The sequence below is a fragment of the Lithobates pipiens genome, unplaced genomic scaffold (genome assembly GCF_037356315.1).
Source record: "Lithobates pipiens isolate NorthernLeopardFrog02 unplaced genomic scaffold, aLitPip1_a1.2 Scaffold_16, whole genome shotgun sequence".
NCBI lineage: Eukaryota > Metazoa > Chordata > Amphibia > Anura > Ranidae > Lithobates > Lithobates pipiens.
In genome coordinates this window covers 155,803,838-155,816,209 of record NW_027507748.1, presented here as the reverse complement: position 1 = coordinate 155,816,209, position 12,372 = coordinate 155,803,838, and the positions used below count along the sequence as shown (strand labels likewise).

General features: G+C 43.9%; 1 protein-coding gene and 1 pseudogene across 11 annotated transcripts in view; both read right to left on the bottom strand.

Moving 5' to 3' along the window:
- Window positions 1-12,372, bottom strand: part of TSPOAP1 (TSPO associated protein 1) — a 376,947-nt gene that overhangs the window by 202,389 nt on the left and 162,186 nt on the right. The window lies entirely within an intron of this gene.
- LOC143985372 (5S ribosomal RNA) lies at window positions 4,266-4,382 on the bottom strand (annotated as a pseudogene).

Below are 12,372 nucleotides of genomic sequence, written 5' to 3'. Positions count from 1 at the left end.
TTCCTCTCCTGTGTTTACATTACAGGAGAGGAAGTGATGTCACCGGGGATTTCTATTAGTCGGGAGCGATCGCGAGGGGGTGGCCATGAATGAATGGCCGCCCCCTCGTCCCGGATCGCTCCCGGACGAAAACCGACCGCCGCAGGCACCGGGCGGGGGCCCGATCGGGCCCCCGACCCGCGGGAGGCAAGGGACGTACATGTAAGTCCTTATGCCTGCCCGTGCCATTCTACCGACGTACATCGGCGTGCGGCGGTCGGCAACTGGTTAAGGGAGGGGAAGTAAATATAAAAAAATAATGTGGTCGCATAAGTGTGCACGCCCTCTTACAACTGGGGTTGTAGCTGTGTTCAGAATTAAGCAATCACATTCAAACTGATGTTAAATAGGAGTCAGTACACACCTGTCATAATTTAGAGTGCCTCTGGTTAACCCCAAATAAAGTTCAGCTGTTCTAGTAGGTCTTTCCTGCTATTTTCCTAGTCGCAATCATATAGCAAAAGCCATGGTCTGCAGAGAGCTTCCAAAGCATCAGAGGGATCTCATTAAAAGGTATCAGTCAGGAGAAGGGTTCAAAATTTCCAAGGCATTAGATATACCATGAAACACAGTGAAGACAGTCATCAACAAGTGGAGAAAATATGGCACAACAGAACTGAACGTCCCTCCAAAATTGATGAAAAGACGAGAAGAAAACTGGTCAGGGAGGCTGCCAAGATGCCTACAGCAACATTAAAGGAGCTGCAGGAATATCTGGCAAGCATTGGCTTTGTGGTACATGTGACAACAATCTCCCGTATTCTTCATATGTCTGGGCTATGGGGTAGAATGGCAAGACAGAAGCATTTTATTACGAAGAACATCCAAGCCAGGCCAGGCTTCAAAAACACATCTGAAGTCTCCCAAAAGCACGTGGGAAAATATGTTATGGTCTGATGAAACCAAGGTTGAACTTTTTTGACTATAATTCCAAAGATATGTTCTAAATCTGATTGAAAATCTGTGGGGTGATCTAAAGAGGGCTGTGCACAGGAGATGCCCCCACAATCTGACAGATCTGTAGTGTTTTTGCAAAGCAGAGCGGGCAAATATTGCCAAGTCAAGATGTGCCATGCTGATACTCGTACCCAAAAAGACGGTGTTGTAATAAAATCAAAAGGTGCTTCAACAAACTATTAGTGTAAGGGTGTGCACACTTCTGCAACCATATTATTTGAGTTTTTCATTTTTACTTCCCTCCACCAAAAATATTTCCGTTTGTTGTTCAACTAAGTTGTACAGTATATAGGTCATATTAAAAGATGGGAAAAAAAAATGGGAAATTATTTATCTGTCTCATTTTTTAAATTTTTTTAAATTTTTTTACATCACAGAAACCTGACATTTTAACAGGGGTGGTTAGATATATATATATATATATATATATATATAAATAAATAACTGGAGATGTCACACCACTTCCTCAAACTCAATCTTTCTAAAACTGAGCTTGTTATATTTCCTCTTTCACGACCCCCCGTGACTTCACCATTAATAACACAACCATCGGTCCCTCCACACATGCCAGGGTCCTGGGTGTAATCCTTGACTCTGACCTCTCCTTCAGCCCCTATATCCAATCACTGGCTAAATCCTGCCACCTTCACCTCCGCAACATCTCCAGAATTCACCCCTTCCTGACTAATGACACCACAAAGCAACTCGTTCACTCCTTGATTATTTCCCGCTTTGACTACTGCAACTCTCTCCTTAATGGCCTACCCTTAAGCAGGCTATCCCCCTTCAGTCTATTAAGAATGCTGCTGCTAGACTAATACACCTCACTAATCGTTCCTTGACTGCTGCCCCTCTATGCCAATCCCTTCACTGGCTTCCCCTACCCCACTGTGTAAAATTCAAAATGCTAACCATAACATACAAAGCCATCCACAACATGGCCCCCGTCTACATCACCAACCTCATCTGCAAATATCGCCCAAATCGTCCCCTCCACTCCTCCGAGGACCTCCTGCTTTCTACTCCCTTGTTACCTCCTCTCATGCTCGCCTTCAAGACTTCTTCAGAGCCTCTCCCATCCTCTGGAACTCCCTGCCCCAGTCTGTCCGATCAGCCCCTACCCTGTCCACCTTTAGGAGTTCCCTGAAAACTCATTTATTCAGGGAAGCCTATCCCACACCCACCTAACTGTCCCCGAGCCACCCCCATCAAATCATTCTCTGCAGCTATTACCTTTTGTAGCACCACCCCCTCCCTTTAGAATGCAAGCTCTACGAGCAGGGCCCTCCTGTACCTTTTGTATTGTACTGTAATTGTGTCCCCCCCCCCCCTATACATTGTAAAGCGCTGCCTAAACTGTTGGCGCTATATAAATAGTTAATAATATATATAAAAAATTATTTTTATAACAGCTTACCTGTAAAATCCTTTTCTTTGAAGTACATCACGGGACACAGGGGCATAGAAATTACTATGTGGGTTATAGGCCACCTTCAGGTGATGGGCACTGGCACACCCTAAGATAGGAAGTCCACTCCCTATATAACCCCTCACACTACTGGGAGTACCTCAGTTTTGTAGCAAAGCAATACACATGTATACCAAAAAGGGGGGGGAACTCTGTGTTCCGTGATGTACTTCAAAGAAAAGGATTTTACAGGTAAACCGTTATAAAAATTGTGGATTCTTAATCGTACATCACGGGACACAGAGCCATAGCAATTACTATGTGGGATGTCCCAGAACAATGCCAACTGAGGGGAGGGAGAAAACAGAATTAGGGCAACATGAGACTAGAGGAGTTATACTGCTGCCTGCAGCACACTACGCCCAAAGGTGATATCCTCATGCATTTTTACATTCACCTTATAAAATCTGGTAAATGTATGGACTGAAGACCAAGTTGAGGCCTTGCCAATTTGAACCATGGAAGCTTGGTGATGCACTCTCACAAAGCACTAACAGTCCTAGTGAAGTGCGTCTTATTTGAGAGGGTGGAATCCTCCTCATTAAACCATAAGCCTGTCCATTTAGAAATAGTCAATTTCAATGCTGCATGTACTTTTTCTAGGACCCTCAGACAACACAACACAACATCAGTATTTCGAATCTAAGCAGTCGTCTTCAAGTAGACCTTGAGTGCTCTCACCATATGAAGAGAATGTAGTAATTTTCCTTCAGTAGAACAGGGTTCTGGAAACAACGAAGGTAGAACAATATCCTAGTTCGGATAAAACTAGACACTACCTTGGATAGAAAGTTAGGACGAGGGCACAATACTACCTTATCCTTGTGAATAATCAAAATATGGCTCTTACAAGAAAGAGTAGCCAACTCTGACACCCATCTTGCAGAAGATATGGTTACCAGAAAATTTGATTCCTTGTCAAAAGGACCAAGGGAATATCCTGCATTGGCTCAAAAAGGCTGTTTCAGCAATGCCGACAGAGCTAAATCCAAGTCCCAAGGGTTCAGGGGTTACTCAAGTCATGCTACCCCAGAATAAGCTACGAACCAAAGAATGCAAAGCAAGTGGTTGTTGAAATAATACCGACAAGGCTGAAACCGGGCCTTTGATAGTACGCAAGGCCAGCTTTATTTCTAACCCCATCTACAGAAAGTCAAGGATTCTACCTATGACATACTTCCTGGGGTGCCAACACCTGGATTCACACCAGGAGACATATGCTTTTTAGACTCTAATCTAGGATTCTGGAAGCCAGCTTCACTGCATTAATCAAGGTAAATACCACTGGACCCGACAGGCCACACTTCTTCAGAATGTGGGATTTAACAGCCAAACTGTTAAATTTAGCACTTGTAAGGTAGGATGGAATAGCAGCCCTTGCGAGAGAAGGACTGAAAAAGAAGATTTTCTACCTTACAATATAGATATTTCTGGTGAGTGGGAAATATAGGTATGCATCCCTGATGTCTATTGATGCCAGAAGTTTTCCACCTTGTAGGACGGAGACCACTGATCGGATTGATTCCATGCGGAAAGTGTGGATATTCAGGACCGGTTTAGATATTTGAGATCCAGAATGGGTCTGACATACTCATTTGGTTTTGGTACCGTGAAAAGGTTTAAATAAAATCCCAATCCCTGCTCTTGCATGGGAACCACTAAGATCAATCTTTTGAGACAAAAGATGGTCCAATGCTTGAAAGAGAGACTTCTTTCCTTTGGAGTTTAAGAAAACGAGGTGACGGGGACCTTCAGAACTCAAGTTTGTTCCCTAGAGCTATTTAGGAAGTCACCTACCTGCAGCCAACAGCACCTGGCATTCCTAGGTGGTCTCCCATCCAGGTACTGACCAGGCCCGACCCTGCTTAGCCTCTGAGATGACAAGATCGGGAGCTTTCAGGGTAATGTGGCCGTAGGTTTCGACACTCTTCCTGCCAGACCCTTGAGAACTGTGGAAGTCTTCCCCCTCCCCCACTCGAGCGAGCAGGGGTGCCCCCTCATAAGGAGGCTTCAGTTTCCTTCTTGAACTTGACGGTGGAGGCCATCTTGACTGTCTGGAAGCAGAAGCTCCTGGCACTGGAGAAGGATTTAATTTAATACATTTACTCTTCTTCCAACTAGCAAAAGGATACTTTTTGCACTAAAAAATTTGGGGATGTATTTACCCAAATCATCCCTAAACAGCCATTCACCATGAAAAGGAAAACTAGCTAGGAGCTTTGCATGGTGCTTTGGCTGACCGATTTTTCAACCATAAGATTCTATTCTTATGCACCAGCCTAAAGCCGCGTACACACGGGCGGACTGTATGGCCAACTTAGGCCGTCAGACAATCCGACGGACAGTCCGTCCTACTTTCGATTGAACGGACTTGACCACACACGATGAACAAACAGTCCGTTGAAAGCTTGCGCGATGACGTGTACAGCACGTACGACGGGACTAGAAATAGGACGTCCAATACACAGCAATGCAACCTTTCGCCGTGTAAATCCTTTCTGAGCATGCGCCATACTTAGTCCGTCCAACTAGCCTACTCACGAGCGGACTGTCCGCTGAAACCAAAGTTGGACGGACAATATTACGGAAATTCCGAAATACTTAGTCCGCCAGACTGCACGCTGAAAAAGTCCGCTGAAGCCCACACACGAGCGGACTGTCCGCTGAAATGTGTTTCGGCGGACTAAGTTGGACAGACAGTCCGCCCGTGTGTACGCGGCTTTAGTGTAAGGCGCGAGGCTTGAATTAAACATGGCATCTATTGCCAATCATATTGCCGCTGGTAACTCAGCTAAATCTTGGCCTGCTGATCAGGAATAACCTGGGGCACCTGTTCAGACTGGTCTCTCAAGGATTGACATACACCAATTGCTGCTGGTGATGGTTGAGACATCAGAATAAAAAAAAAAAGTTTTATTTATCTTTTTAAGGGGCATTTCCAACTTTTTATCCATTGGATCCCTAAGCATTTGAGCATTGTCTATCGGACAAGTCAAACTTTCATTCACAGGGGATGTAGCAGCAACAATTGATGGTAGCCCCACATTTAGTGAATTTTTCCTCCATAGGAAAAAGTGTTAAAACTTTATAGGAGGACAAAAATGTTTATCTGGGTGATCCCACTCAAAATATATAAGCCTTTTCAGCATTGAATGGATAGGAAAGGCAGGCACAGCTTGATGAGGCTTTAGTGAACCCAAACAAGTGGTGGGCATATCAACTGACTCAATGAAGAGTAGCAAAAAAAGTGGAGCAGACAAATTCAGTAAGAATTGCACTATCGATCTTTCAGATTGTGAAGCTGACCACCCCGCATTTGACCCCTCAGAAGAGAAGTCATCAGCCTTCTCACGGTCCCCTGAGGGAAATCGCATTTTATCCCATACTGGGAAGCGATTAAAGCCACCAATCCCATCATGGCTTGAGGAAAACCCTCTTCAGTAATAAAGACAGGAGCTGCAGTGTTGAAAACAATTGCAATACTTGATAGCCCTAATCCCTTACTCTGACCAGCCACCCAGAACTCTCAGGGGAGGATGCTAATGTAGAGCGTTTAGAGCTTGCAAGAGTCCCTTTTAAGCCCTTTTTGGGGTGTTTCTAACCCCCCTTCTGACCATAGCCTGATGTACAAATGCAGAGGGACTATCAGAAGAAATTGAATCCACTGCTTGAGCAAATAGTCCAGCAAATGCCGCTGCTATTTAACGCTCAGTCTGATGCTTTTAGTAAATGTGCCAAAGGAAAACTCTCACCACTTACATGCCTCTTTTTAGCTTTTGTGTCTGTCGGATAGCTGCAGTCAGAAAAAAAAAGTATTTTAAAAGTACCCCCTCGCTGGATGTTGCTGCACACCAATGCCACGCTAAACCACGCTCACTTTGTGTTCCCACCCTCACCCCTACTTTTTTCAAAAAAGAGCCTTTTCCCGCATGAGTGTAGGCCTCCGTGTCTATGTGGAGGGAGGGCAGCGAGGAGGAAGGCTGTGACAAGCCGCCATACAGAAGCTACGGGAAAAGGAGCGACATTCTGCTTCTCCCTCTACTCAGCGAGCTTTTGTCCGGGTGGGGGGTGTTTTTTACAAACCCCCCCAACATCTTACCGGTGTCCTGTGACTACTAGCTGGAGAGAGATCTGTCAGGGTCTGCTGACACAGCAGGTTAGAAAGCATGACAAGGTACATCATGCCACATACTAGCTCATTTGAAATACTTACCTTAGAACGAGGCCCCGACATCTGTCCCGATCCACGCAGAGGGAGCCGAAATGTTCCCTCAGCGTTTCTTCCCGATATCGCGACTCCGGCGCTTTGAATGGCCGGAGCCGCGATATCGTCACTCCAGCGCATGCGAGCGGGAGATTTCTTTCCCGGAGGGTCCGGCATCTGCTGGACTTTCAGCCAAGAATCTCCTGAACGCATGAGCCGCTGCAGTCAGCGGCACATTGCGAGGGGAATATCTCCTAAACCGTACAGGTTTTGGAGATATTTTTTTTACCTACAGGTAAGCCTTATTATAGGCTTTCCTGTAGGTAAAAGTAAAAAAATTTACTATACAACCACTTTAAGGAGACAATTCACAAGAAACTTTAAAATTCTTTAGAAGTCTCCACTTCCCGCTGCAGGGTTTTCTGTGGTAAAATCAACAGACCCAATCTTCACGTCTCACGGTGGGCTCCGTTAAAAAAAAGAAAAATTTTTATCAGGGGGATCTGCACTCGTAAAAAACACCCTTCCAAAATAAAATTAAGGTTGAAAAAAACAAAAACACTGGATCCTGCGTCTGGATCCTACAAACAGAAGCGTTACAGGCTAAACCTTGTTTCTTCTGGCACGAGGCCCAGGTACCATTCAATTCGGCCTTAAAAAGCAGTTTGAATGGATCCGGCTGCATAGCTAGCCTCAGCAAGGAGTTCAGCACAGCACATCTTTAATCATGACCAAAACCTTAGACACTGGAGAAAAAACTGAGGTACTCCCAGTAGTGGGAGGGGTTATATAGGGAGTGGACTTCTTGTCTTAGGGTGTGCCAGTGTCCATCACCTGAAGGTGGCCTATAACCCACATAGTAATTACTATGCCTCTGGGTCCCGTGATGTACAATTTATATTTATTATATATATATATATATATATATATATATATATATATATATATATATATATATATATATATATATATATATATATATTTTCACACACACACACACTGTACGAGTTTGTTTTTGTGCCGGCATCCGCCCCGGGTTTGCGTGCGGGCAGCCTATAGAATTGGATTAAGGCAGAGCGGCTGCACAGACACTTCTGCATGTGACATTGCATTCAGGCAGGAGCAGGTGCACAAATCCAAATGCATTCGGATCTGTTCACCTGCCCCTGCCCTCGTGACAAGTTTTGACATGTAGCTTCATTCGGCCCTGTTCGTGAAGTCGCTGTGCCTGAATCCACCGGTATAGACTGTCAGCACACAGCCTGGGGCAGATGTATAGAGGGAGACTGCACGCAGGACGAGTCTTCATTCGGCCGGATGAGGAGACTTGTACAGCCTCCCTTTGACATTAGGAGGTTGGGTGCAGATTTAAGTGAGGCAATTGCACAGACACAGCTGCATTTCAGAATTTGACAGAAGCAGGTACATGGGTCCAAATGAACACTGTCTACGTGTCTGTGAATCCACCTCTATAAGGCTGCCCACATGCAGCCCAGGGTGGATGTGCAAAGAAAGCCTGCACGAAAGATGGGTCTCTATAACCGCCTAAATGAAGCCTAAGTTGCAATAATGATGTTGGGTGATCTGAATGACATTTGTGTTCACTGTGCAACAAATGCTCACTTAAGGTGAGTGAAAGGTCATTTAAATCTTTAGCGATCGCATACCTGTGAAAATAGTGGCGATCATGCTAATTTGTAGCCTTAAACCCAACTTAATGTAACCTCAATGTTACACTAAACATTTACGCAAACTATTTTTTTCTGCACGCATCACAATATAGCATCAAAAGAAACTAAGCTCTTCTAAAGTAAAACACCCACATTTACCTTGAGTATTACTATTCCAGTACATTACATAAAAGTTGCACAAATGTGATATAATTTTAATTAGTAGTATACCAATTATATTTTATTTTGAGGCAGCTGATCAGTGGATCAACTTGGATAAAATCAAGTCTGCCCATAGATGGTTCGAATCTCGGCTGGTCCTGCTGAACTGCCCAAGACTCAAACCATCTATGGCCGGCTTAAGGCATATCAATAAAAAGTATCTTTTATATGAAAGAGCTAACTGAACATATTGTTGAATTCTTACTATGCAATTGTTGTATTTGTGAAATCTGTCACTGAGTTCTACGCGTTTGTTGAAAATGTTGTATTTAACTTTTTTTCCTAATTGCACTGCCAATTCCATTTAGAAAAATTATTACAAATGTTCAAACCACACCCAGTCTAACAATTTAGTAGCTAACAGTTTGGCATTCAAAATGGTGCAATTTGTGGGGTCTTTCAATATAAATTTCAATGATATGGCTTTTGCTGTCTCGTCATAGTGTGAGAAAAAAGTGTTATAAATAAAATCTAATATATACACCATTGTTTCACTATATATTTACCCATAACTTAAAAAAACAAGGATAGCGCATAAAGTATGGTATCAAAAGAAAGTACTATCTGTCCACAAAAAACAATGTCATGATTTGCAAAACAAAGCAGCAAATATAATACATGTCCAAAACCTGAAAGAAAACAACCTGGATCTCAAGGGGGTTTACAAAGGTTAAAGGTGCTAGGACTCAAGTGGTTAACCTGGGAATGATTTTAGATCGGGGAGATTCCTCTGTCCTCAGCTGCAGGTTCGGAAGTAGCAGCAGTAAGAACAGCTATAGGGGCATCAAAAACAGACTGTTAAAGTGGTCTTAAGGTTGTGATCTGCCATACTGCTACTATGGAATTTGCATAAGTCCAAAAAAAAAAAAAAGAGACACCAAGCTGCAGCTAGAAGTATTGGAAAAGCATGCCTCCACACAAGGTACTTGTGTCATGGTGACTACATCCTAGAAAAAGCACATGGAACGACAGCAATTCATAAAATCTTCCAATTGACTCAAAGCTCCTATTATCTCGCCAAAAAGTGGCACCACAATAAACCAGAAAGAGATACTATGGTGTAGTATTTTTATTGATCAGCATGTGTTCCACCAACTGGAAAAAATGGGCTGGATGTGACGTCAGAACTGAGCTTGAAGTGACGACACCCGTGGGGCCTAGTTTCACAAATTGCATCTTCAGGAAGCCACCTTTTTCCGGTTTGTGGCACGCATCCCAATCCCTTGAGGGAGACGTGGTGTTGCTGAGATCTGTAAGGCTGTTTACATTTGTGCCCAGTCAGGACACTTTTACAATTGTGTACAATACTTTGTTATCCTTTAATACTTGGTGCAATAAAAATACTACACCATATTACCTCTTTCAGGTTCAGGAGAGATAATGGGAGATACAAGATAAAAATTGGAAGATGTTATGAAGAGGTGTCGTTCAATTTGAATGCATTACCAAATATCCCAAAGAGCTTTTGAACTTTATTCATTTAGGGGTCACCAGAGTGACGCGAGTGCGCACTTCTCACTGTGGTGGCATTTGGTGGTTTATTGGAAGATTACTCACCAGAATACAGATGATTACACTTTATGGTGTGTAACTTATCATGGGTTGTTTATGGACTGTCGATATGATTATTATTAAACTTTTATTAGTTCAAATGGTAGACGCATTTCACACACTAACAGGTGCGCTTCTTCATTACTAATGAAGAAGCGCACCTGTTAGTGTGTGAAACACGTCTACCATTTGAACTGTTCATAACACTTGGGATGCTCGTTCATTAAATAAGAATTTTGGTGGATCTTGGAGTGCAGCCATTTCTTCAGTGTTGATCAAATGTGGAGGCGAGCTGAGGCGGGCACCTGTGATATCATTAGGCTTCCTGTCTCACCTGGAACAGCGAGTTCTTTTGTTTGGATAATAAGAAACACACCGATGCTGCAGCCATAGAGGAGAGTATGTATACAATTTTTTTTTCCAATATCCACGCTTCTTCTTTAAAGTGGAGTTCCACCCAAAAATGTTACTTCTGGTTTACGTGACGGTGACCCTGACATGCCACATTTGGCATGTCATTATTTTAGGGGGCGGATACCCTATGTTTAGAGGCATCCAGCTCCCACTTCCTGGCGGGGCTCCGCAGTGCTAAAAGGAAGTTCACCTCTCCCGCCTCCGTCCCTGCAATCTTCTGGGACATGTCACAGGTCCCAGGTGACTGCCCGGCCATTCACAGGGCAGCTCACGCATGCACAGTGCGTGCCTGGTTGTGAAGCCACAGCCGGGCACCCACAGTAAGAATACCGGTGCCATGGAGAGGAGCGGGGCTTCGAACGCCCGCATCGCTGGACCGTGGGACAGGCGAGGATCTGATTATTAGAAGTCAGCAGCTACACATTTTGTAGCTGACCTTTTTTTTTGCGGAACTCCGCTTTAACCACTTAAGTTTTACTGCTACAGGACGGCACCTCTGCACTGGATCACACACATATATACGTGATCCGGCTCTTCTGGGTAGAGGACACGCATGTGCCCCACCGCCGGCTCACTCTTGCTGTGATCACACACATTGGGAGGTAAGCGGCAGGCACCACAGACTCGATGTCCGCTGGTACCTGTCAATCCTCCAGCAGAGAAGCAGAAAGGCACTCTGCCTATGTAAACAAGACAGATCCCCATTCTGTCAGGAGGGAAGCATGGATCCTGTGTTCCTGCAAAAGCAGGGACATGGATCCATACCTTCCCGTAGTAAAAGCACCTACCACAGTACACAAACACACTAGCCAAGCACAGTTACCCCTTTGATCGCCCCTGAGGTTAACTCCTTCCCAGCCAGTGTCATTAGTACAGTGACCGTGTTTATTTTAGCACTGATCACTGTATTAGTGTCACTGGTCCCCATAATGTCTCAAAAGTGTCAGTTATTGTACAAATATCCGCCGCAATATTGCAGTCCAGCTATAAATTGTTGATCGCTGCCATTACTAGTAAAATAAAAATATCCCATAGCTTGTAGACACTATAACATTTGCAGAAACCAATCCATATATACGCTTATTGGGATTTTACATATCGGCCTAAATTTATGAAGAGATCAGATTTTTACAATTTTTTTAGTGGATAGGTTTTATAGCAGAAAGTAAAAATAGTTTTTTTTACAAAATTGTCTGTCTTTTTTGTTTAAAGAGCAAACAATAAAAAAACAGAGGTGATCAAATACCACCAAAAGAAAGCTCTATTTGTGGGAAAAAAGAGGCATACAATTTTTCATAACAGCGCAATTGTCAGTTAACGTAACGCAGCACTGCAACGCAAAAAATGGTCATGAAGGGGGGTAAATCTTCCGGAAGTCAAGTGGTTAAGGTCCAAATCAAACTTTTGTTTCAGGATGCATTGCAATAATGCATGCCTAACTGAAGCACACTTCAATACACTTTTAGCCCTTGTACACACGGTCGGAGATTCCGACAACCAAATCCGTCGGATTTTGTCCGACGGATCTTGCCCGAAACTGTTGCATACACACGGTCGGACAAAGTTGTCGGAAAATCCGATCTTTCAGAACGTGATGACGTAATTTCGTTACGATGGGACTACATTCAGGCTAGTAGCCAATAGCTTTGATGTAGGAATTTGATCTGAGCATGCGTGGCACTTTGTCCGATCGGAATTCTCTACACATGATCGGAGTATGTCCGATCTGAGCATTTTGTCGGAAAATATTTCCGGCAAGTTGGAAAATTTGGTTCGACGGATATTCCGACAGAAACAGTCCGATGCAGACCACACACAGTTGGAATATCCGACTAAACGCTCCGATC